Source organism: Prionailurus bengalensis, chromosome C2 (genome assembly GCF_016509475.1).
Source record: "Prionailurus bengalensis isolate Pbe53 chromosome C2, Fcat_Pben_1.1_paternal_pri, whole genome shotgun sequence".
NCBI lineage: Eukaryota > Metazoa > Chordata > Mammalia > Carnivora > Felidae > Prionailurus > Prionailurus bengalensis.
Window position 1 is genome coordinate 89,831,225 of NC_057350.1, and position 27,297 is coordinate 89,858,521.

Here is a 27,297-nt window from a genome sequence, read left to right on the forward strand (position 1 = left end):
AGTCTCTTGATTGTTACTATTGAGGCCCATTTGCTCAAGCATCCAGAGTCTGCCCAAGATAATTGATCGGTTGAACAACAATTCTGGAGGAGTTCACCAGCCTGGACATAAGGAGACACTGGTTTCTCCGAGAAGGTTTTCCACTGCCTCACTGCGTCACTTCCCCAAGCTCTCCCCACCCAGACTCCCCTATTCATAAAACAACTATAGTACCTATAAGATACTCCACCCAGCTCTGAAGGTCTCTAATTCTACTATCTATCTTTCTTTTTCAAATTAACCTCTTTGTCAAATACTTAATTTCTCTAATGATGAATAGTATGGAATAGAATTAACTGCTACCTAGAAGATATAATTAAGTTTGTATATTATTTTCTATAACTAATGTGCAATGGATTTTAATTTTATTCATAATTACTAACTTCAGGCTTAAAATATCTGTGTATTAAGTAGGAACATTGCACCATTTTTATAGCCTCTTCTTCACATATTAATAAAATAACATAATAAAACACCACCCACACAGATGATAAGCCTCATTCTATCACTGGGAAATGTAATTAGCAAATTAAAGAGTTGGACTTATATTCCCGAGGTTTTGTTCTCATTTAAGTAAAGCCCCTGGTCTAAATCACAGTGATTATAATGTCGTACTAAGTAAATAAATGTCTGCCTTTCACAATTAGGTTTTTATTTCCCATTCTGCATTTTACAATATGAAAGCTAGATTTTGTTTACACTTTGATTTACTTAAGAGTTTTCTTAAATAATATCTTCTGAAAATAGAAGTGCAAACACACTTACAATGCATGGATTTGGGGCCCATTAACATTAGCTTGTATCCAGGTGGCATGCAAATAGAAATATGAGTGCTTTCAATTTAGACATTGTTATACTTTCCCTATTATCTTCAAAAAACATTTTTTAAGAGAAAGGTTACTATCTTTCACCTGGCTTCTCTGCAGGTCTCTGGAATAACAAGATAATATAAATCGGTTTCAGAAAACACAGGAATTTTGAAAAGAGAGGGAGATACAACTCCCTAGGGAAAGCACTCCCTCAGATCTAAAAGTCGTCCGGCCAATTCCATAAAACAAACGTCTTGTGGTTGAGCAGACACGCTGGATCGTGCAGATGGAAGTTCAAATCCTAGCTTTGCTGCGTAGTAGTGGTGTGACATTGGCCAATCATCAAATCTCTGCAAGCGTCCATCGCCTCCTTTGTAAAATGGAGTGAATAGGGCCTACTTAAGAGGATCTGAGCAAAAATTGACTAAGATAAAGTACATCACGTGCCAGTACATACTAATCACCCAATAAATCATGGAGATTATTATTATTTTTATTATCACTGCTATTTCTATTATTATTATGATTAAATCAGAAATAATATGACCCTGGGGGTGAACACGCATCATGATTTCAGCCATAACATTTAGGCAGCAGCATTAGTTTCCCTCAGAGGGCCTTGCTGTGCTCAGGGTGAGAGAATTGGAGCTCAAAGACACGCAGAAAACTGACAGCATCGAAGACCTCTGAGGATGCTGAAAACATTCTTCCTCGCTCTGCCCGAGGCTGCGTGACTGCCGACCACACCGGTTTCTACCCTCGGGCACTGACTCCATTTCTCTGTTTTCATGCCAGCCTTCCTTCCCTCCTTCCTTCCTTAATGTTTGTCCCGCATGAGTCATCATAACACCCCAGTTCCGTGACAGATAAGCTAGATAACTCCCATCAGGTCACTGCTCCTACAATTGGGAGAAGAAAAGAATTAAGAGATGGGACTCAAGCAGAGGATAAGGGTTGAACGCAGCAAAGTCACACACACGCACACTCGCCCGCGCACATAAACACATACTCCACTACCGATTGTAAAACCAATTTAGAGGGTTAGTGGCCAGGAATATTTTTCATAAAATAGACTAGAAAACATCCGCACACACGCCATGTGGTAAGCAAACTGTTACTACATTAAGTTTTTATTTCAGTTACATGTGTGTGTACGTGTGTCTGTATATACGTGTGTATAAACTGGGTTGTGATATAAATGTATTTCTTTTTCTCATTTGAAGTAGAGCGCCCCTTTTAAGGGTCCCTTTTAACTAGAAAGGTCCTTTCTAACTAGAAAGCCTATGGTTCAATAACTCTCCAAAATCTGTAGATCTGGGATCTAAAATGGCAGTGGCTATGGAGGCTTTGGTTTTATTCAGTTTACAGCTTTTTGTTCCAGTAAGAAAATAGATTTTGTCCTCATAAGTAAGTAATTGTGTTAAAAGAATATAACTAGGGGTGCCTAGGTAGCTTAGTCAGTTAAACATCTACCTCTTGATTTCGGCTCAGGTCACTAACTCACAGTTTGTGAGTTTGAGCCCACATAGGGCTCTGTGCTGACAGCACAGAACCTGCTTGAAATTCTCTCTCCCCCTCTCTCTTTCTGACCTATCCCCAACTCGTGCGCTCTCTCTAAATAAATAATAAAAACCTTTAAAAAAATAAATAAATAAAAATAAAAGAATATAACTAGGATCTACAGTCAATCCCCCTGGAAGATGCCAGGTCTTCCAGGAATTAGATCACAGCGTAAAGTGAACACAGTGATTGATGCTTGAAGCATGCTTTGGACTCTTATGACCCACTCCTTGGCTTAATAGGCCACTTTTTGCACAGTATTCCATCCATGGAGACTAGGCCTGCTTCAAAAGACCTGAAGAGAAGGGGCAACTGCTGGAGAGAAGGGGTGGGGGATTCTCTCCCAGCATGCACACATGCACGAGCTCATATACTTACATAAGTGCACACCAAGAAGCCAGACGATGTAAGATGTATCTATGCTTTGTCAGGCTTCTAGAGGCCAATGGGAGTACATATGGGTCCATGATAGAACAAGCCTGGGATTCCAAAGCCCTCTAAAGCCTGTTTTTCACTCTGCTTCTCCTTGGCACAGAATAAGTCACTTCATTCTCCCCCCTCACCTAGGCAGTTAATGAGTTTACACTGAGAACTATAACTGCCAAGACAATTAGACATGCCAAATATTGGTTGTTGGTACAGATTCTCCTGTTTGAAAACCTAAATAGGCAACTTTTTTATAGTCAGGAAGTGCTTGTCAAACATGAAATCACATGGGGCGCCTGGGTTAAGCGTCTGACTTCGGCTCAGGTCATGATCTCACAGTTTGTGAGTTCGAGCCCCACATCGGGCTCTGTGCTGACAGCTCAGAGCCTGGCGCCTATTTCGGATTCTGTGTCTCCCTCTCTCTGCCCCCTCCCCACTCATGCTCTGTCTCTCTCTGTCTCTCAAAAATGAATAAATGTTTAAAAAAAATTTTTAAACATGAAATCACAACAAGGGGAACTAGTCAGAGTATCTTACCTGTTGGTTCTGCACACAGCCACAGTCTAATGCGGCCCACACCCCCGAATGCTCACATTGCAACCAGCCCTGTCTCCCCCTTCTCAGTCCTCTGCCCACCATAATCCTATCAACACATCAGTTCTTCGGATGATGAAATGCAGGCAGCGTGGGTTAAGCTACCAGATGCCATGGTCCTACACTGTGAACACACCCAAAGAAAGCACTCTGGCTACCTTCACAGGATTCCAAATCACAACCACATATGTATAGACCAGCCAATCCCTTCTGTTACTACTGAAAATGGTTACTCTTTTTTTTTTTTTTTGTATGTTGTTTTAATTTATTTTTGACAGAGGGAGAGACAGAGTGCAAGCAAGGGAGAGGTAGAGAGAGAGGGAGACAAAGAACCTGAAACAGGCTCCAAACTCTGAGCTATCAGCACAGAGCCTGACGCAGGGCTCAAACTCACAAGCTGTGATATCATGGCCTGAGCCAAAGTCAGATGCTTAACCAGCTGAGACACCCGGGCACCCCCGAAGATCATTACTTTCAATCATTATTAATGAAATTTCTATCTCCACCCTGAGAGGGGTGTCATAATTCAAAATCCTGAGTATATCTGACCTTTATCACCATGTATGAACACAAAGCCAAGAAGGAGATCCCCAGGTTCAGCATCTTCTGTTTATCCTAGTTAATCTTGTGCAGTAGGTTGATACTACGGTGAGGATTTGCTCGTAATATTATTTAGTTGCTACTCTAGGTCATTTGCCATGTAAATGATGTATTAAATAATTTGAGGAGCACCTGGGTGGCTCAGTCAAACGTCCAACTCTTGATTTTGGCTAAGGTCATGATCCCATGGTCATGGGATCCAACCCCATGTCAGGCTCTGCACTGAGCATGCAGCCTACTTGGGATTCTCTCTCTCCCTCTCCCCCGCCCCTCCCCCACTCACTTACACACACTCTGTCTCTCAAAATAGATAATCATTTAAAATAATAACAATTATAATTTGAGCATGTGCCCTGGGACAGTTTTGCAAATGGGATAATTTTTAAATGAAAAAAAAAAACACTATCAACAAAGCAAAGAATTTTAAGCAGCTTTCCAAGGCTTTTTGCAATTAGTCACAGGCTTGTGAATGCAGCTCCATTATCCTTCTTTTGAACATGACTCATGTATGCTCTGTGGCCATCATTTCAGAAATAAATATATTGCACCTTCCTTTGGACGTCTTCGGTATTGACAAAGTCTTCTGCTCCAGGAATTTTGATTATCATGTAACAATTACGTTAACCATAATTTCAAGTCAAAACTCTAGACACAGTTTCTGAAATTAAATCTGATATGATTTTATGATTTCTTACAAAATGTCTTATCCAACTGAATTTTGGCCATCCGTTATTTATTTTAATGTGAAAATAAAATAGAAATTTTAAAGGAAATACTTCTGACCCTCTGACACACTTTTGAATTCATTTTAAATGGCCTAACTACTTTCAGTAGTACTTGGGAAATTCACCGTGTCCTTCTCCTCCCACCATGGCACTCTGTCACCTTTGCATCAGCCCCAACCGACAGGATTTTAGAAGCTTGAAATTCTCCAACTTTACAACGAAGAAACAGCACATACATACACATAAGTGAACTGAATATGGGCTAGCATGCACACGTGTCCTCATCAATCCCTGAATTCCTTCAGCCAGTGACTCAATTTCTGCGACGTATCTATTTTTATTGTATTACTGCTCAAAGACATCCAGTTACCATTTATCAGTTACTGCAATGTCTCAGTTATTTTACTGATTTGTGGAGACAACAGGTCAGAATATTTGAAACTGATGCTATCTCCAAAAAAGAGACATATGGTCCAGGCCAGAAGCAGGCATCCCTCTGCAGGAGGGAAAGCGCGACAGAAGGCATGCCCAGGGCATTGTGTCCTGAGCATTGGGTCGGGCCCAGGGCAGCCGCCAATTAAAGGAAGGAGATTCCAGGGATCATCACCATCACAGTGACACTTCTTGAGTATTTACTGTGTCCAGTGTGCACCAGTGCTTTCGTGCACGATCTCATCGAACACTCAGAAAAGCCCTGACAAGACCTTCACTAGCCCTGTGGTGAGATAGGGACAGGGGCTTGGAAAAGTCACTTGGAATTGTTGGAGCTCAGATCTGAACACAAGTCTTCCGATTCCAGGGATGGTGCTCTGAGATTTCAACCTACCCCTGGACCAAACACAACGCCCATTAGGAAACATCACACCTTCTGACTGTCATTCCAGCCTGAGCCCTTGAGTCAGTTTGCACAACATTCCCATGTGTCTCTAGATCCTAAAATTAGGAAAATGTCTGCAGCAGGATGGGCAGTGAGGCAGCATCTTTTCATATTTTTCCCTGTTAACAATTCTCATAACTAATGCAATTTACCGTTCCTGACTCCTCACACTTCCCCCCTCAACATGTTATTTTTTGATTATTTATTATTATCATAATTAACATTTATTGGACACATCACGGCGCAAAATATGGAGGACGACAGACTCCCCCACCCTTTTGGCTTATAATCCAAATATTTAGATTGTAAACACAATGTTTTTGGCAGGTTAATTCTGTAGGAAGAAATAGAGCATTTGCAGGAAATGTCAGATGCTTATTTTATGATCAGCGTAAGGAGTAATTTACCCCACACAAAGATTTGGATTTGGCAAGCAAACCCTGTCTACCTACCCACATGTGAGGAAGGCGGGAACAATGCTTCCTTCTTGCCACAATTTTTAGGAAATAGACATTTTTAACCCTCAATAAAATGCAGTGGCAGGAAGGGGCAGGGTAGAGGATTATTGATGGCCAGCACGGCAGCTGAGCCAGAGGCATTAATGGAAGTCTTTGCTCACCCCTCCTTGTGGTAATGAAAGAGATGCATGGAAAGTGACAAAATTAGTCTACTTATTCCTCTTTTACAATCTGCAGAGTGAGACTGGCAGCACATAAAGCAGATAACTCGCTCCACCATAGTGGCTTCCAAACTTCCTGCAGGGGTGACATTTCTCCTTCGGAGGTATAGACTGGAGCCCAGGTATGCAATGTTTTCCATTTAAGAAACCATGCCAATTTCATGTGACATGATATTGAAGACTGTAAGACAGAATAGAAGACTAAGTACCTACACCGACAGCATTTTTTCACTTCATAGTACTCAACTACCAAAAATATGGACCTCGTGAAGGTAGGAGAAAGTCACATCTCTGGGGTGAAGCTGCATAACAGTTGCAAATTTCCACTGAGAGGAGACTATGCACTTCCACAATTCAGAAAGCTGCAAGGTTTTTTTTGTTTTGTTTTGTTTTGTTTTGTTTTTTGTATTAATGGTCTGTGAGCAGGCATGAGTGTTAAGTCTTCAGCTCGGGTCACAATCTCATGGTTTGTGGGTTCAGGCTCTGCATCGGGCTCTGCGCTGACCGTGCAGAGGCTGCTTGGGATTCTCTCTCTCCTTTTCTCTGCTCCTCCCCTGTTTGCACTTGCTCTCTCTCTCTCTCTCTCTCTCTCAAAATAAATAAATAAGCTTAAAAAAAACTCCTTTAAAAAAAAAACAATAGACCACCCTTTTTAGCTGCCCTAATTTTCCTTTCCCATTGCTGTAAATTCTGGCCACATAAGAACAAGAAATATGACAAAAGTAGCCTTTTTAATGTTTGTGTTATAGTCTCAACTAGCTAAACCACTGTTGGAAGCCATTTAAAGGGCATGCTCGTGCCACACTGTTCATCACCTTGTTCTGGCACCTTGTTTATTTCACTAACTGGAATTATAAAAAGAAAGGGTTGATCCACACCTGATACAGATTCTGTTATTGTAAACCAGTCATTCACCCAAAAAGAAAAACAAATCTTCCTATCTCTCAGCCTATTGATGAAATAATGAACTCCCACTGCTCTGTAATAAATACTGTATGTGTCAACTGGATTATAAGAGAGCTTGGAATTTTGCCCCTTGGCATCTGGCATCGTACATCAAACTTACGTTTCCCCTCTCATTCTGCTGTAGCAAAACCGTAGTGCTGTTTTATACTTCAAGAATACTTATCTTTGAAACTACACATATTCTATAAGGCACAAATAATATTATTTATTATTGGGGCACCTGGGTGGCTCAGTCAGTTGAGTGTCCGACTTCGGCTCAGATATGGTTCGTGGGTTCAAGCCCCGCATTGGGCTCTGTGCTGACAGCTCAGAGCCTGGAGCCTGCTTCAGATTCTGTGTCTCCCTCTCTCTCTGCCCCTCCCCCGCTCACTCTCCATCTCTCAAAAATGAATATTTAAAATTTTTAATTTATATATTATTTATAATATTTAAATGGTACCACGCTTCTTTTGCAATGCATAGCATCATGTATAATCAGAGGTTTGCTCCACAACAGAAAGAAGGGGTGGAATAGAAGTCGGAGAGACAACAGTCACCGTTGCTAGAAGCTTCCTAACCACAGCTAATGAGCACACAGCTATTGATTAATCTGCCTGTATTGGCACAACTGTCGCTTAATTCTGCTTTATTATAACTAAAGCAAATAAAAACAAACAAAAAATTATAGCGTTACGATCAATATGCCCAAAGTTTTTAATTGGCCCACAACATTGGCAAGTGCCTCTAATAGCAGGGAACTTTAGAGATGACGCCACGCTTTGCATGGGGAAAAGATTATTTTCTGCTGTGACATAGTGTTTGTGTTGTGACATTTAGATAATTTTTAAAAATGGCTACTGCATAAATTTAGCAATCTATGACTTGTACAATATCTTCTGCTTTGAACACAAAGTTCTCTTCTTCCTTGGTGTTTCATTTGTTTTTGTTTTTTTTAATGGCATGTTATGAGCGATTATTTTCAGTTGATTAATAAATGTGATGTCTTCTTTGTACATTGTGTAGTAAGCTAAGGATCACCTTCCCCTTCTGAATCAGCCACTGTGTGGTTCTGGTGGGGGAGGGGAGGGGATGGATAACCCTTCTCAAGGCTGAAATATGTAACTTCCCTGAAAAGTAGGCTCATCTTTTATACCATAGCATGCTCTGATACAAAGTTCATAAATGTCTCATATCCACTTCAATTAGTTAATTCTATTTGCAAACTACTCCATTTGTGTGAATTGGTCTGCTAAAATATATGATGCTTTTAATCTATCTTTTGTTTAAAATCAGTAATGTTGTCCCTTTTCTTCTCTCACTTAACTGTCAAAGCAATCCTTGAGAGAATGGCCCAGGGAAGGACTATCTGAAATTCAATCCAGAAAGGCCAACTGTTGGATCTCAGTGTTTCTGTCCAGCCTGGGAATTTGGGGCATCATTGCTAACTATCTGAGCAGAGCAGTGTGCAACATGCTTTGGTTATTTTCTAGCTGAGTATCAGCCTGACTTTACCAAACAATTCGGGTCTACGGACCCACATCAGACCCAAACAGCACCCTGAACACATTCCCTAAGTAAAGGAAAAGAAGACAAGGAAAGCAGGAAAACCCAGTTGGGCTGGTCTCAGATTTCTTAAAGGAAATGTTAATGGTGTCTAGTAGAAGAGAGTTCATGATGTGGTAAAGAAATTGAAAAGGCTGAATGATGTCCATGTACAGCAGTGGGTTTATAGCCTATTATAGCCCCGTGCTGCGGGGGGGGGGCGGGGGGGGGGGTTGTCCAGTGCTGTGATGAGGAGCCTCTCCCCTAACTAGCTCCACTTGGTGGCTAATTGCTTCCCTTTTTGAGGCTCAATTTTCTCATTTACAGAATGATGGGGCCGGCCTTGATTCCTGAAGGTCCCATTCAACTCTAACATGTTGAGGCTGGGAGTCTATAAAAGATTTGTGCTAGCTAAAATAGAAGGAGGGGGCAGATGGTATACTGGGCTCACGAGCTCTTACCAGGAAGAGCAACAGGAGCCCAGAAAAGGAAAAAGGAAAGCAGAAACAATTCTATTTTAAAAGGCCTGGAAACCTAACTAAAGAAGGTAATAGCTAATAACAAAGTTAATTTCCAAAGGTGTAGAAGGTAAAACCTGGCACACAAAACAAATAGGAGGAAAATACGGCAAAAATTACAGTGTTGCTTGGGGGTGCCTGGGTGACTCAGCTGGTTAAGTGTCTGACTTCCGCTCAGGTCATGATCTCATAGCTCCTGAGTTCAAGCCCCATGTCAGGCTCTATGCTGACAGCTCAGAGCCTAGGGCCTGCTTCAGTCTCCCTCTTTCTCTCTGCCCCACCCCCGCTCATGCTTGCTCGCGCTCTCTCTCTCTCTCTCTCAAAAATAAATAAACTTTTTTTTTTTTTAAATAATGAAGTGTTGCTCATTAATATGAGTAGAAAAAAGAAAGAGAATGTCCAGTGAGAATTCAGGCCATCGTACATTTATAATGCCAAATTCTTTAAAAGAAAAAACTATCCCTACTGGTAAATGAACATTTTTTTAAATTAAACTCATATCATCCTTTATTTAACTATTTGTCTGGGATTTGAGCCAGGCTGGAGAGTTTGGTCTTCTATGACATATAATAGGGAATCACCACTGCATAGAGAAATGACCGTTGCTATAGACTGAATGCTTGTTTCTCCCTCAAAAGTCACATGTTCAAATCCCAACTCCCAGTGGATGGTATTAGGAGGTGGAGGCTTTGGGATTCGATCATGAAGGTGGAGTCTTCAGAAAGGGGATTAGTGCCCTTATAAAAGAGACCCCAGAGAGCCCCCTTGCTCCTTCCATCCTGGAAGGACACAGCCAGAAGTGGGCAATGTGCCACCCAGGGGAGAGCCCTCCCCTAAACCTCACCATGCCAGACCCTGATCTTGCACTTGCAGCCTCCAGAGCCACTAGCAATAAATGTTTGTTGTTTGTAAGCCGCCCAGTCTGTGGTATTCTGTTACAGCAGCCCAAGCAGCCTAAGACAGAGACAGAAAAGCTCAATAAATTGCCCAGGGCCACAAAGCGAGTAAGAGACAGAGCCAAGATTCTAACATTAGGTGTATGATTCTGGAGCCTTGTTTCTGCTTCTTTGACACAAATAAGTCTTTAATATTAATTAAGGTAATTGCTGCAAAAGTAAACCTGGTCCAGGGGGTCAGGGAAGTCCTCCCTGAGGAAGGGGGCGTTAGAATTGACTCCTGAAGATGAGCAAGAGGTAAGCAGACATGGAAGGATGACAAGGTGGGTGGGAAAGTTTCTCCAGGTGATTATCAAATAAGTACACTCTACTTCTATTCACAAGGGCCTTTGCACGATTATCACATACAGGGGCCTGAAATAGCTGTAAGTACACTTTTAAAAAATTATTTTAGTAATCCCAAGGGAGTACAGAATTATCTTTTTGTGTAAATTCAGGAGTAGACAACCATTTCCATCTGGGCTGTGCTAAAGAAATACTCTCTGAAAGTCATTCCTGGATGGCAGAGCTAGGAACCTGGAGATTCTGGCGAAGAATCCCTTGCTTCCAAATGATGTGAGCAGGGGAGCCTGGGAGATAGGGTTTTCAAGATGCTTGCTATTCAGTGTGGGGAGGACCGAAGCTCTCCTATAAATGCAGAATATCAGGAAACCAGCCACCTCTGAGTTTTCTCCCAACGACTCTGTGGCTGCTCGCTGAGGAAGGGCAGGCAGGATTCTCGGGCCTGGGGTTAGGAAGAGGTTCTGTAAATGAGGATGGAGCCATTCTCAGTCAGAACAGAGCAAAGGGAGCAACTGAAGTTGGCTCTGGCCACGGCTCCCGCAGGGAACGGCCCGCACCAGGCTGTGATTGGCAGGAAGCAGGTGCCCCAGGATGCGCATGGCTGGGCTACCTCTGGATAGTTTTGCGTATGAAGAGAACAGACCAAGGCGGCACATATTGAAAGCTGGATCCAGACCAGTTCTAAAATACATTTTACAATTCTGGGTCCAGGGCAGTTTTTATGCTCTGTGCTGCTTCTTCCAGAAACTATCCTATTTCTCAAAGAGACGAAAAGGGTCACGTCCATAATTCTAGCTTTAGGGTTCTTTTTCTAAAGGATACAATAGCCAGTGTAGGCCAAGCATTCTTAGAAAACTGTTACTTTCTCAAGTTATTTTCTAATATGACTTCCATATCAATGATGAGTCTAGCAAGGACCTTATGCAGCAGGGCATTGGGTAGCAACACTGTGACACATAAAGACTCCATACCTACTTTCCACTCACTTGCCCTGGAGAAATAACTGGGGGTTGGAATACTTATCAGAGGGAGGAAGGAAAAGGAACTCATAGTTATTGACACTTACTCAGTAACTGGCACTTTCACATACACACTGAATCTTCACATCCACCCCATTGATCGGAATCCCCATCTACAAAGAAGGACACGGAGGCTTAGAGGCCCCCACCTTCACAACAGTCTCTCTTGCCAAGTCATTTTAATATGTATGCATTAAGAAAGGCAGACAGACAGGGGTGCCTGGGTGGCTCTGTTGGTTAAGCGTCCGACTTTCGCTCAGGTCATGATTTAGCGGTTCATGAGTTCGAGTCCCCATCTGAACTGACAGCTCAGAGCCTGGAGCCTGCTTCAGATTCTGTGTCTCCCTCTCTCTCTCTGCTCCTCCCCCATTCACTCGTGCACACCCTTTCTCTCTCTCAAAAATAAACATTAAAAATTTAAAAAGGAAAGAAAGAAAGAGAAAGAAAGAAAGAAAGAAAGAAAGAAAGAAAGAAAGAAAGAAAGAAAGAAAAAGAAAGAAAGGCAGACAGCACTGTGGAATAGGATTAGCTCTTTCACGCACCAGGCATAGATCTTAGATGCATCTTAGTAGTTTAAGGGAAGCAGTGTGGACACGACCTGCAGAGCCTGCCCTCTCTGGGCTTGCTCACTACCCTGTGAAGTGTTTGAGCACACAGAGAGGGCTGGCTTTCCAAGTAGTAACACTTGTGTCTCCTGAGGATATGCATGCACCATTGAGCAATCAGCTTTGGAAATCTCTTGAAGGAGGCGTGAAAGGTGGAAGTGACCTAGATTGAGAAAGAGTGGCCCGAGGAAGATGATGAAGGACAGTGGGTGATGGGGCATGGAAGCACCTGGAAGACAAGAAACTGCAGTCACCCAGCTGCCTTCCGCCAATGAGGCAAGTCTGGGGAGAAGGTTCATACAGCCAAGTTTTCCAAAGGAAAACTGCCTGGTGGCTTTTAATTGTCCTGTTACTTAATATAAATGAAAAATAACCATTTATTTGTTTCATTTCCCAAAGGTAAGTGACTAATTGACACCCATTCCATTCCATGGAGCTGAACTTGACTTCATAGACCCCTTTACCTCTAGATCAAGTCTTTTATTCCCTTTTTCATGACTTTTAATATGTTGGTTAACATGTAACCCAAAGAAAACCTAGCTTATGAAAACTAAAAGTATTAGCAAGCAATAAAAGTTAGTTAAGATTATTTTTTAAGGGTATTCATATACAACATTTGTCTTACGTCAACATTTTATTCCCAATCAAGAACACGCTATGTTTTGTTTTGGTTTTTCTTCCCTTTTAAGAACAAATACACACGCATTCTGAAAGGTTGTGCCTTTTTCTTCTCTCCCAGGGCCTGGGTGTCAGTGTCAACATCGGAATCAGCATTAGGAACATGTGACTCCCTCATCAATAGGGTCATAAACATGTTACACATAAATGCTGAAATAACGACTTTTTTGGACATCTTTTTTCATCAGAGCTGAAAGAGTTTAGAAAAAATGAGAACCACCTGGCAAGCCAGCTCCTCTTCGAAAGCTGAATTAAAATCAAATGAGAGAAATAATTAGGACAGCTGGAAATAATAAAAACAATAGAGACCAGACACATCTTTGACAAAACACAACAAACCAAAGAGACATTGCAACGTAAAATCTTAATTGTGTCATAGCTCACTAAATCTCTCTCCTTTTTCCCTCCTCAGTTCTTGATCACAATGAAAAACACTGTATATCAATATGCAAAGCCAAAAAGCAGTAACATTGTTATAGCCTGAATGGGCAAGACAATAAACAGAGCTGTAGCATATTGTACCTAAATAGACACAAGACTGTAATTTGAATGAATTACTATTTCTCCTTTTCTGTCCTTTGCGCAGAGTGCTAATTTTTACTTCTTGCGAATTGTTTGTGGACCTACTTTTTGAGGTATGCATCAAGTCTTAAATTTGGCTTTTCGAATGCGGGACTTTTTGGGTTCTATTGTCCTGATCCAGAATTATTCCCAAACTATTGCTGGCCTAGATAAACAAACAAACAAACAAATAAACAAATTATCAATCTTACCAGAGATGACTTACACTACTCTTCTAAAATGCAGAAGTTTCTGTAGTCACTGCTCCTCTAAATAGCATTTTCTTTTTCTATTTTGCCACGATGTGGGGGAAGGCCATATGCCAAAATACTAACAGTGGTTTTCTTTGGGAAATGGAATTTCTGGTCATTTTAATTTGTATTTACATTCTTTTCTCTATTTACTAAAATTTTCATACTTTAAAGCCAAAGGTAATATCATGAAAATTCTTCAATCCTATAAGTGCATTTAAGAGGGGGGAAATGACACAGAAAGACATTAACAATGTCTACACTGACTGACATTAAATGCAAGCTATAGGCAATGGGAATGGAACGCATAGAAATGAAGTTCACAGACTCTGCAACTCCATTAAAGTGCAAATCACTTGCACTGTAAGTTAACTGTAATGTAGGGAAGGTTCCCAGAGTAAATCAACGCTGTTACTGACTGCACAGAGCAGAGCATATACCTCTGTGTGGACCTGGAAATCAGGTTATCTAGATATTCAGTGAATGACATCCTACATGGTGGTGTGAAAGCCACCTAATCTCCTCAGTCTCTTTGCCATCAGAATATCTCCTTTTCCACAGGCAAAGCTTCTGCTTAAACTTAATGGAAACTGAGAGAATTGGGACATCTCTCCCTTCACTTTTTCTCTCTGTCAGACCAAGATAAAGGTTTTATTCAAACTTTTCTATTTGAAGAGGAGCAGCACCTGAATGAAATTTGGTCATGATCAGAAATCTTAAGAATTAGAAAATTTCCAAACACCCACATAAATGATACAATAATGCCTTGAAGAATGGGGGGGGGGGGTGGTGGAGGGAGAATCATTCTGAACACATATATAGCTATATAAGCAGTCTTCCCTGAAATGAAAAGGTTTTCCACATATATGCCTTTATGAAAGTAATGTCTACCAAGGAGAAAAAAATTTTTTGAAAGAAATTTTAAATTAAAGATTTAATTTAATCGGAGGGATTCAGTTTTTTTTACATTTTAGTGCACCGGTACCTGCCATTTCTTTACATTTGAATCGCGGTGGCTACTTCAACCTTTCCTTTCCTGGAGGTTTAATCTAGCCAAGACCCCTTCTCTGAAAAACCCAATTTGAAATCTTGATTCCACATGTTTAAAACTTGCGTTTAATCCCCCACAACCTGTCCAATTTGAAAAGCAAAGGGTATCGGTAGGAAGAAGACTGCTTTTTTTCTAAAAGCCAATTCAGCAATTAACTAGAATTAATGAATAATCTTGGATGAGTCGTTTGATATCTGTGAACCACATAGCAGTGTGCACCAAATATTCATTCAGTGAATGAGCAAAATGAATAGATAAATGATCAAATAATGGTCAGTTTTCTCGTCCTGTTACTAGATGACGTGCTCTAACCTTCTATGACCTACGTGTCTTCTTTTATTTTATTTTATTTTTTTAATTTTTATTTATTTATTTATTTTTTAACGTTTATTTATTTTTGAGACAGAGAGAGACAGAGTATGAACGGGGGCGGGGGAGAGAGAGAGGGAGACACAGAATCAGAAGCAGGCTCCAGGCTCAGCCGTCAGCCCAGAGCCCGACGCGGGGCTCGAACTCATGGACCGTGAGATCGTGACCTGAGCCGAAGTCGGACGCTCAACCGACTGAGCCACCCAGGCGCCCCCGTGTCTTCTTTTAAACTACAGCAACCGTTCCCCCAAAACAAGTCAGCCAACGAGTACCAAGAAACCAACTCACATCAACCCGCAACAAAATTTTCAAGAGCTGGCACGGAGTAAGAGAAAATAAGTATAACATAGTTGGTTTCTCATGAGGCAAAGCATATTCCACTTCAAGGAATTTCTGCTAGCCTGAGAGTAAGCCCTTCATATTTCTCTGGGGTAGAAATGTCATTTCTCTCATGAAATGATTTTTATTTAAGTAGTAATTGTTGGAGGTCTTTAGGATTTTTTTCTTGGCATAATATAAAGTCCACAACCTTATGTCAGTGTTGTTGTTGTTGTTGTTCTAATTTTAATGCTCTGTGAACTCCAAGTCTGAAAACTACTGACTTTCAGAACATGCATCACTTCGGTCACAAGAAAAAAGAAGCTTTCTTTTTGCCCATCCCCAGATTTGCCACATGAAACTTTTCAAACTCTTCTATCCCTCAGCATTATCCTCCTAAATGCAAACAGGCAGCCTGTTAACCACTTTCTGTACAATCGCCTTCTATTAGAAGGAGAAATGATGTCCCAGGTGTAATTTCATTAACTGTATCTCTCATAGTTTCTCCCAGAAAACTGCCATGCAACGGGTTCTGGCACAGACCTTTAACCCAAGGCCAGCCAATGCATTTTCTAACCAATTACCAAGAAGATCCCTTCTCCAAATCTGAGCTACCAGGACTTAAAGACCAGTCCGTGGTGGATTCTGAGCTGGCAGGCCATGTCACAAAGTCGGGACTAAGGCAGTCATGTTGCATGAAAGGGGAGTGGGCAAGGGCAGGTAGTCAAGAAACACATCAGAGAGGACTGAAAGAGAAAAGCAAATGCCTCAGAAAACATCAAAGTACTTTCATTTTTTAGCTCCGATTCCCTACTCCAATGGGATTCTATCAAGTTCCTTATTTCACCCCTTCCTCTGCCGTGTCCCTTTTTGTACTTGAGCTACAGGGTATCCGTTCCATATCTGAAAGAACATTGTCTAGAATTGAAAATATGGACTAATTTCATGCATTCTCAAAAGAGGGACTTACCATTCGTTTTTTGCTTTTCTTTTTTTTTTTTGCTAGTCATTTTCTCTTCCTTATTTCTGTAATACCAGCAATATACAAACCATCAGTCATACTTCCTTCTTTGTTCCCTTTAATCACTGTCCAAAAATATCTTCCATGCATAAGGAAAAGCCCAGCCCTCAGCCCTTCTCCTCACCCTGCATTCACCCATTCCCGTCTTCACCATTATCTAGGTTTGATCACGTGTCCAGCCCCAGCCTTGTCCCCTGCTCAGGCTGCATAACTAGATAAGGCACAGCTAAGAACCACAGTGCCTGGGCCCCACAGAGAGCACTTCAGTGACTCTGCTGGGTAAAATTCCCCATTATTGTCATTTCTCCATTGACACACAATCCAGAGAAGTGAAGTGACAAGTTAATGCCACGCAAGGAAGGAGCAAGGAGAATAACACTTTATTTAGTCTTTTCAACTACTCTAAAAGATAAAATGTTATCCCCATTTCCTGTAATGGGAAAGTGAGGCTCACAAGGCTTGTCTGTGATCACATAACCAGTAAGAAGTGAGGAGTGGCTTTGAGTGAAACTTCTTAAACTCTAGTCTATGTTCATTTAATAATGCATCCTCTATGTTCAAAGTGTTAGTGGTCAAACCACACTCAAACGCAAATTACATGACTCCTGACTCCTAAACAAGTGCTCTCTCCACTAATTATTCCACAGTTTTCTGATACAGGTCAGAGAAATAGGTGCATAGATGTAGGAGGGCAGCTGAGAGTACCCTTATTGCCTCAACCCTCTCTCATCTTCTTGTCTGGCCTTCATCACACAAGGACATGATTCAAAAACCATCTTCAGGTTGTGGTCCTGAGTCATTGCCCCTATCCAGCCATGGAGCAGACAGCCACCAAAGTGGCCACCCATGATCCTCACCCACTAGTATTCCCACCTGTGGGTTGTACCTCCCTCATTGTACCTGAGTTGGTCTGGATAACCAACAGCGTATAATGGAAATAACGATGCCTCATTTCTGAAGGTAGGTTATTGAAAGAATGCAACATCTGTCTTGAGTGATTTTTCCTTCTGTCTTTCTCTCTGTCTTGAATCACTCACTCTGTAGGAAGCCAGCTATCATGTTATGAGGACACTTGGGTAGCCTGCAGAGAGGCTCACATGGTGAAGAACTAAAGTCTCCAGCCAACAGCAGCAAAGAACTGAAGCCTGTCAACAACCACCTACGTAAGCTTAGAAAAGAATCTTCCCCAGGTGAGTGTTCAGATGAGACTACAGCCCTGTCGAACAGCTTGCGTGCAACCTCATGAGAGTCCTTGGTTCAGAACCACCTAGCTAACCTGCTCCCAGATTCCTGATCACAGGGGAAAAATGATGTTACAAGTTGCTACATTTGAGTGTAATTTGTTATGCAGTTATAGATAACAAATTCAAGCCCTGAGATGTTCTTCCAAGTACTAAACACTTCTCCTACCTTGGTCCACTCAGGTTGTTCCCACTGAGGGAAGAACAATTCTTCTTTGTGTTCCATAAACATTTGTGTCAATACACTAACTTCCCCTCTCTGGCTATGGAGTAAGCTCTATAGCTAATTCACAAATATTTTCACTTGAAATATGTATATGCTTCTGGACAGTGAATTCTTCAAAAGCCGAGACTGTCTCTCTTTCCTTTGTGCCATCATTTGCATACTCTCTTAGCTTTTGGGATCTTTCTCTCACAACAAGTCAATAGAAGCCAGAGACTTTCAAGAAAGAGTCTGACTTCTCTCCTGGGCAGAATATTTAAGTCACACATTATTGTTTGTTTTCAGGCAAACCAGTACAATTATGCAACATAAATTCTTTTAAAGCATCTGGGACTTCAATTCAATTTAAAATCCTGTGGGGTTTATTACCAGAATGAATGATTATAAAATATATGCATGCAAATGAAGAGATAAAAAAATTAAAGAGCATATGAAATTTAATGCATACTATTTGTAATTCCATGCCAAGTTGTTGCACAAGACAGTGGCTATGCAATACCATGTAAAATTGTGGTGTATAATATTTACGACTTGAGAATGTGGTTTTAATATTCCATTGTCATGAATATATATTATAAAACAGAGAATTAGTTCCTGGTGCTAATAGGAGGGGGAAGGGAAGACAGGTTTACCCAAAGCTATCATCAGTTTTACTGTCAAACTAAAGAACCCTGTTTCACCCCAAAGGTATAGCACAGTGAAAAGTTTGCGAAGATGGAAGTGTTCTATTTTTCAGTGTTTGTATTCTAAGAGTCCATGTGGGGACAATCTAATTCGATCACTATTTTATTAAGTGTCAAAAATGTGAAAATAAATATATTTGTGGCTCTAGGAGTGGGGTGGGAGTGGAGGGAATCAAAATTGAGCCTTACAATACCTACCCTTGAACAGAGCACAATCTAGAGAGATAGGCAGGTGTGTGCGTAAATAATCCGAACCAGAGTTGTGTAAATTGTTGCAGTGACCAAATAAGGGACTCCCAACCCCAGACTCCTGATCCATCCTCCACATTGATGCCTGAGTTAGTTACCCAAAATAAAAATGCACTTGTTTTGCTTTTCTGCATGAATTTCTCCATTGCTTATAAAATACAGTCCAGACTCTTTAGTAGAAGGCCCTTCAACACTCGGTCTGAAACAACCATATCCTCTTCAAATAACACTCTGGAGAACAATAGATTAAAAAAAAAAGTGATTCGACTTGAAAAGACTAAGGATTTCCAGTATAGGTCTTCGAGTAGTGTAGGGTCTTCCCTGTTTCTGCAGGACTCATCCCTTCCTAATTTTGCCTCCAATAAGAACTGACATCTGAAGAAGAGAGTCCAAACAACCAGGAAGCAGCTGAGGCATTTCATTGTAAGAATTTACAGGAGAAGGAAACAAAAGTGTGTGCTATTATGAAAGAAATTAACCAGTATTAGTGTCTCCTTTCCCTAACCCCTCCCACCCCAGCCCCAGTCCCCAAAGAGGAGAACATTGTGCTTCTAAATGTCTCCACTCTGTATACATCATCCAGGAAGAGAAATTGCGCTGGGATCACCCATGAATACAGAGGGAGTGGTGACATTCAGAGATAAAGGAAATGGCTTGGAATTCATTAGGCTGATGCAGCAAGATCTAGCACCATGGACACAAGAATTGAGGAGCCTTAGGATGGAAAGGCTTTTTCCTCGGATCTGACTTTATCAGTGGGTGGGGAGTTCATGCATCATCACGGTAAGCCTTTAGAAGGGGGACGCTCTGACAGCACAGAGGGTATGGGAACCTGACCAGTCAGTGGGGAGCAAAACATATGCTTGAACTCCCATCTTAGTGAAGAAATCAACCCCAACACCAGCACCAAGTAGAAGGAGGAAGAGTAAAGACAGCACTATGGACTAGTGATGGGGATCTCCTTCACCGTGCCTGATGAGTACCAAAGAATCCTAACTTCTTGTGCAATCCCAACAAAGGAGCAAAGATTTCAGTCTACTAACAGTCAAAGGAGAGGGAGCAATTTATATTTTATTCAGAGATTTAAGGAATGCAACTTATATCATGTTCTAAAATCTTTATATACTAGACATAGTTCAGGGGCTATTTCCAGGTAAGAATGCTCAAACCACTATGTTTCCAGTTTCCTGTAGACGCTTTTGCATGCCAAACCCCATATGCATGGGTCTAGAGAGGAAACCACATTACGCTTTTTGGAGAAAACCATTTCCCCATTCCTTCTTCCTTATTTCTATAGCCCACAGGCTAAATCCAGCCTGCTGCCTGTTTTTTGCATGGCCCTTGAGCTAGGAATGGTTTTTACATTTTTTTTAATGGTTGGAAAAAAGCAAAACAAAAATAATAGTTTGTGACACATGAAAATTACATAAAATTCAAATATCCAGTGTCCATAAATATGTAGTTTTGTTGAAATACCCATGACCATTTGTGTGCCTTGTATTACCTATGGCTGCTTTCACTACAGTGGCAGAGTTGAGTAGTTAGACCCTAACGTGCACATAATTTAAAGCACTTATTATCTTATTATGCAATCTTGGCCCTTTACAGAAAAAAAATTACTGACCCCCGCTTCACACATGTGGAGAAAGAGGTGATTAACAATATTTAGGAGGGAGTTTGACATTCTTTTTCAGGAAACCAAGTGCCCGACTGAGGGACAGGAAGTCGATTCTAGCCCTGGCCCCAAGCCTTCCCCTCTGTCCTGTCCCAAGTGGAGAGGGGGCAACCAGCGCCAGATTTTCCTGGCTGGAAAGCCTCTATCCATGTAAGGACTCAGAACAATGGAATAGAAAGGTAAACAACATGCAAAGACACCAGAGAAAAATGAAAAACTTCCCAGGCCTGCAGCCTCTACCTGCATCATTATGACAACATGCCTACATGAAGAAGGCGAGCACCGAGGGGGAGCAGATCGGCCAGCCTGGACTGGTAAAGGAGCTCCCTGGCTGCCAGACCCTTAAAGCCACTTCCCTCTCTGCTACAGGGTTGTGAAAGTGGAGAAGGGGAACAGGTTTGGAAAGCCAAAATGACATCTTGCCTGAAAAACGATGGAGCATGACAACCTCCCAGGTGCCCAGAGAGTGCCTTCTAGACCTGAGATAAGATACTGAGAAGAGTTCCAATCACACAAAGGTGCCTTCAGAGTGGGGCAAACTCTATGTCCTAACTCTGATTTTCCTCCTTAATTATAGTCTACTGAGAGAGCTACTTTAAATATTGGGGGGGGGGGTGGGTAGAGGCAAAAATGATTTGGTAATTAAATATTTGCCTCAAGGAAGTGCTTCAAACCATTTTTTAAGTTTCTCTTTTTAACTGCAAATATTAGAAATTGATATGAATTCTCACTAATGTTATTTTTTCGTACTCCTCTCTTGACCATCTTTTGTTTTAACTTGAATTAGGCAAGCCGCTGATTCAGAACAACACCTAATTGTTTTTGTAATCCTTTCATTTTATAAACATTTATTAAGCACTTGGTAGTTGCGAGGCACTGTGCCAAGCATAAGTGGGTGAAAACAAAGTGAATAAAATATCTGAGCCCCAAAGAGATTTGCAACTCAGTAAGAGAGATATAAAATATGATTACAAATAACAAATATTTAGTAGTGGATAGAAACCATACGGGCATGCGTGCATCTGAAATGTAAATCTTGCAGAGGTATTTGGGTTATGCAAAGTGAAAAGCTGAGCCTGGACAACTGAAAACAAAATGCACCTTGCCTCAGCTAGCAGTGTGCTCTAGTAAAAGAGAGTTTCAGAACCAACTTTGTAAGTCAGCGTTTCTCAAAGTCTGATTACTAGAGAGACCCATCAGAGTAATGTGTGATGCTTGCTAAAAGGCACACCAGCCTCAGGCCTTGTGGGTGGCTCAGTCAGTTAAGCATCCAACTTTGGCTCAGGTCATGATCTCATGGTTCATGAGTTTGAGCCCCTGCATCGGGCTCTGTGCTGACCGCTCAGAGTCTGGAGCCTGTTTTGGGTTCTGTGTCTCCCTCACTCTCTGCCCCTCTCCTGCTCATACTCTGTATCTCTCTCTCTCTCTCTCTCTCTCTGTTAAAAATAAACAAACATTAAAAAAAAAAAAAAAGGCATAAGGGCCTCTCCTCAGTCCCGTGGAATCAGAATCTCCAAGGCAGGACCCAGGGCCCTGCCCTGGTAACAGACTCCACAGATAGTTCCAATGACCCAGCTTGAGACACAGCCTGGATGAGTGGTTCTTAAACACTGCGGTTCATAGAATTACCTAGACCCCAAACCAATGAGATCCAAGTATCAGGAGATGGGTCTCTGGCACCACTAGTTTGTAGCACTCTCCAGGGTGATCCCAATGTGCCACCAAGTTTGAGGGCCAGTATTCTAGAACCACTGCTCCCATAACTTTACACAAAGAAGAATAGGCTCTATTTCAAGAAAAAAAAAAGGTTTTTTTTCCTTTTCATTTATGCATCTAAGTACATATTGAGTAGCCCATTTCTTCCTTTTGTCTATTATATCCTCCAAGGTCTTGAACTTCATAATCCAAACTTGACCCGTTCACGTAACAGACATGCACGGATGTGCCAGGCACCATCCAAAGGACTTGAGGAGACAAGATGAAAAACGCAGTTCAACAAAGGTGATAGACAAGCAATGATATGAAAAATGCTAACATTCAGTGTGTCCAAGGGGCTTCGGGGACACAGAATCACCTAACCAGCCAGGAATTGGGGGTGCCGACGGCAAGCTAGGAGGGAAGGTCGCTTCAGGGCTCCTCAGAGAAGGAAGCCCTTAACGCTGAGTGTTGGATAAGGAGAAATTAGCCTCAGAGAGAAGGAAGAAATGGTCAGTTCAGCAGAAATCAGTTGCAAAGGCATTAGTCCTATCTGAATTGTTTAGAGTTTCTGGAGTATGACAGGGCTGTGAAGGGTCCCCAGCCTGAAAGATGACTTGGGCCATGCTACCAGTCCCCTTAGGGACCAAAAAAAGCCAAAAAACATTGTTCTGGCCTAGTGAGTCTTAATCCCATCTGTGGATTAGAATCACCTGGGATATTTTAAATAAAATGCAGGCCATACCCCCCCCCCCCCCCCCCCCCCCCCCCCCCCCCCCCCCCCCCCCCCCCCCCCCCCCCCCCCCCCCCCCCCCCCGCCCCAGAGATTCTGATTTAATCAGTCACCTCGATTTTTAAACAGGCTCCTTCTGGGATTCTAGGAGCCCGGGTTGAGAGTCACAGGTGGACTCTCAGTAAACAGAAAACCGACCTTGGCTATTATGCTGGCTGGAGCAGACCAGGGCTAGAGTCCTCAGGCTCCCCTCACCCCAGCACTCCCATGCCTCCTGCCCAGGCACATGGTGGCCTTACGGCCTTAGGAGGGGAGAAGCTCAGGCTTCAGGGTTCACAGGCTGGCCATTCACCTTGCACAAAGGGACTGAGTAATCTCTGGCCGCTCCCAGGTACTCAAGCCACCACTGGGCATTCCCACATTCCTGCATTCCTGAGAGCATTTCTACAAGCACACCCTCATTCCAGGAGGGAGGGGGACTTTGTTGGCAGTGGAGGGGAAGCTCAGAGGTGTCCCCAAGGAATATACGTAGTACTAGATTCATGAATTCTACCATAGCACAGAACAGATTTTCTCCCGTTAAATTCAGAGAAATGAACCCTCCATTGTAATCAGATGCTTAATGAGAGTACTGGAAGATGTGAGGAGGGATGGAAATAGTGAGCCTACAACAGAGGGATGCTGGGCAGCCACCTACGTTTCCACACCGGCTGAGTGACTCCTGGGCCACTGCGGCCAGAGAGCATGTGATTCAAATCTGTGCTTGAACAGAAGAACAAATTGGTACACGTCATAAATCTCTGGGTCATCTGCAAATAGTTGAAACCGGGAATGTCAAATCCGTGAACGCCAAGGGTGCATTCATACATCAAAATGAACATTTGTGCAGACAACACGAGTCCAAGTGAGAGAAATGTGCAGCTGCATTTATGTGTAAATGGGTTAGATAAAAATCTATCCACTGAATCTTCGAAACTATATCTCTACAGCCCCCTGTATTTCAAAGTCAGTGATAGGTATAATAAACAGATTTTTCTGAATCAAAATCAGGGTGTGTGATTTGAGAAAAATTTTTTTTTTCTGAGTTGTAAATGTATTTATAAAGAAGAGTTGCCTTGGGATCCTAGAAGAACAAAAAGTCTACAAGAATCAATAGGAAGGACGCCTGGGTGGCTCAGTCAGTTAAGCGCCCGACTTTGGCTCATGATCTCCGGTCCCAGAGTTTGAGCCCCACATCGGGCTCTGTGCTGACAGCTCAGAGCCTGGAGCCTGCTTTGGATTCTGTGTCTTCCTCTCTCTCTGCCCCTCCCCCACTCATGCTATGTCTCAGTCTCAAAAATAAATAAACACTAAAAAAAAGGAATCGATAAGAAAAGGTGGGAGGTCAGGTTCACACAGCACTGGGGCACACAGGAGATCACATCAGAGGAGCAGTAGCCCTGGGAAGCCAGAGGCTGCCCTACAGACTGCCCTGAGGCCATCCCAGGGTGTGTCTGGAGAGGAAATACAGAAAATTCCAAGACAAGTCAAAATGAAGAGGTGACTAAGACAGTTGCATAAACATCTAAGAGATTAGAATCCACCCCAGGAAGGAGTGGGACCGAGAAGAAAAAGATCTGAAGGGGGATTTGAACTTGAATGTGACTGGATGATAAACCTGAACTTGTGGAGAAAATTCTCACTTGGATGGAGTTTACTTGGAAAAGACTAAATTCAAAACTTTCTGTCGAGTGAGAAATTACATTTACTTTAAGAAGGTAAAGAAGATAGTTTGCATATCCAAGTTTGTGATTGGGAAAGAAAGAGCCATCCCTCAGGTTTTGTTTATTCCTTCCTCCTCAAGTGGAAAAGGTCTCTTCTTTCCTTGAGGCCAGGGCAAGAGCAGCAACCTCTCCCTGAGATGTCCTTCCGTAGCCACTGCAACAGGGAAGGGCCGCACTAAGGCCACCAGCTGAGGCAGGAGTATCTATGCATTCATTCATTCACTCATTCAACAAGGATCTTCTTTGTGCTCCTCGCCCTAGAGCCTTGTTATTCTGGATCAGGGAGCCAAGAGGAAGTTTGGGAAGCCAAGAACAACCACACGAGACTTTCCTGTCAGTAGGCAGACCCCCCTAAAAACCTTCTTTAACAAACAGGGTTGTTGTTGTTATAAAAGCCAGTATTGCCATTGTGTCAGGAAAATGTACACACACACACACATACACACACACACACACACACACACCTACCTGTACTGGGAGTAGAATGTAAATTTGAGAGGCTTTTCTGGATGGCCATTAGATACTATGTATCAAAAGCCTTTAAAATGTGCATACCTTCTTAACCAGAAATTCCAGTTTTAGAAATGTGCTTAAGACAGTAACTAACAAGATCAATTGGGGGCAGTGAGTAAGAGCTAGCCCTTAATGTCAACAGAATCTGGGTTCAGGTCCTGATTCCACTGATTAGCTGAATGAAACTGGGCAAATTACCAAATGTGAACTTCAACACCCTGGTGTGTGAATTGTGGGTAATAGTCATAGCCATCATACAGCTCAAACATGGGAATGCTCAGCACCAGCACACCTGGCAAGGTGTGTAAGTTCAATAAATGTTGCCGCTGGCCTTGAGCCACACCATTTAATATACAGAAGGATGATGGCATCACAATGGTACATCACACCACCATTTGTAAAAGGGAAAAGTTAAATGCAATGAAAATATCTAATACTAAGTGATTCATTAAGCAAAATTATGATATATCCATATAATGAATATTGAGCTATTCTTTAAAAATGTTATAGGAGTGCCTGGGTGGCTCAGTCGGTTGAGCATCTGACTTCGGCTCAGGTCATGATCTCGCGGTCCATGAGTTCAAGCCCCACGTCAGGCTCTGTGCTGACAGCTCAGAGCCTGGAGCCTGCTTCAGATTCTGTGTCTCCCTCTCTCTCTCTCTGCCCCTCCCTGCTCACATACTGTCTCTCAAAAATGAATAAATGTTAAAAAAATTTTTTTAATAAAAATTTTTAAATGTTATAGAAACATATCTATTGCTATAGAAAGATGTTCACAATGTATCATTAACTGAAAGAAGCAGGTTTACAAACTAGCATGCACAGCATGATCAGCTGTTTGTTTATACATGCATTATAGATGCATAGAAAAAATATATGGGAAGATAGACTCTAAGATATTAAGATCCACCAATGGATGCTAAAATTCATGGGCAAGATTTTGAGGAGTGGAATATTTTCATAATCTCAAAGCATCTCCTTCAAGATAGTTATTAATTACCAAGGGAGAAAGAATAGCTTTACAATAGAGAAGATTGGCAAACAGCACCTTAACCACATGATCAAGGTTAACATTACCACCAATGAGACACATGAACATCATGAACCCCTTGATATGATGCCCTGCAAGGAAGCACATGTCACTTCTGTGGTATCCTTGTCCGAAAGGCAGGACTTCCATCTCCCCATGAGATTACATCAGGCAAACTCAAATTGAAAGATATTCTATCTAATACCTGACCAGTTCTCTTTAATAGTCATGAAAGACAAGGAAAGGCCACAAAACTATCCAGTGTGTGGCATGACAACTACATGCAATGTAAAATCCTGAATTGGCTATTAGAACAAGCAAAGGACATTCATGGAAGAACCGGGGAATCCAAATAAAGTCAGTAGTTGAGCTAAGAGGACTGTCCTATTATTACTTTCTTAGCTTCTATAATTATTATATGGCTATATAAGATATTAACATTGGAGAAAGCTGGGTATATGGACATCCTCTGCACTATTTTTGCAATTTTTTATGTCTAAAATTATTTCAAAATAAAAAGTTTAAATATAAAGCAAGATTGGACAAACCTAGATACCTAGAATTAGACATTATTGGGAAGTCCCCAAGGAAGCCCAGGCAGGTAAGGTCTTAGTCCTATAATCTCCTCATATATGAACAGAAAATACTACTTTTACAACTTGCTAGGTTAAAATTAGATTAAAGCAAACATAGGGAATGTATTATATCAGTTTTCAACACATAACCACAGAGAGCATTCACAGATATCATCAATATTTAACATTTCTCTTTTGAACTGTCACTCTTCAAAAGCCATAATTTCCCCATTCCAGTTCATTGGTTCAATTCTTCTTTTCAAATCTCAATAATCTTTTTTTTCTTGCCCTATCTGTGAGTCAACAAAAATTAAAGATCAAAATCCTTTGAATTTTAAATATCTCAAATAGTGTCTTTATTATTGCCCATTTCTTTTGTTGACCCTTTCAAAATCAGATGTGAAATGTTTGTCTTCTCAGTGCCTACTGAATTGGTATCTAAATCAGAAAGAAAATCACCAATCTAGACAGGCTCGTAGACCTTCATGCTTC

At 41.8% G+C, this 27,297-nt stretch overlaps 1 long non-coding RNA gene across 1 annotated transcript in view; it reads right to left on the reverse strand.

The window, feature by feature from the left end:
* Positions 1–1,320: 1,320 nt before the first annotated feature.
* The window catches only part of LOC122491715, a 79,018-nt gene continuing 53,041 nt past the window's right edge, over positions 1,321–27,297 (reverse strand). Inside the window, exon 3 of the long non-coding RNA XR_006299424.1 lies at positions 1,321–1,747. This is a non-coding gene — a long non-coding RNA (uncharacterized LOC122491715). The remainder of the gene's footprint in view (positions 1,748–27,297) is intronic.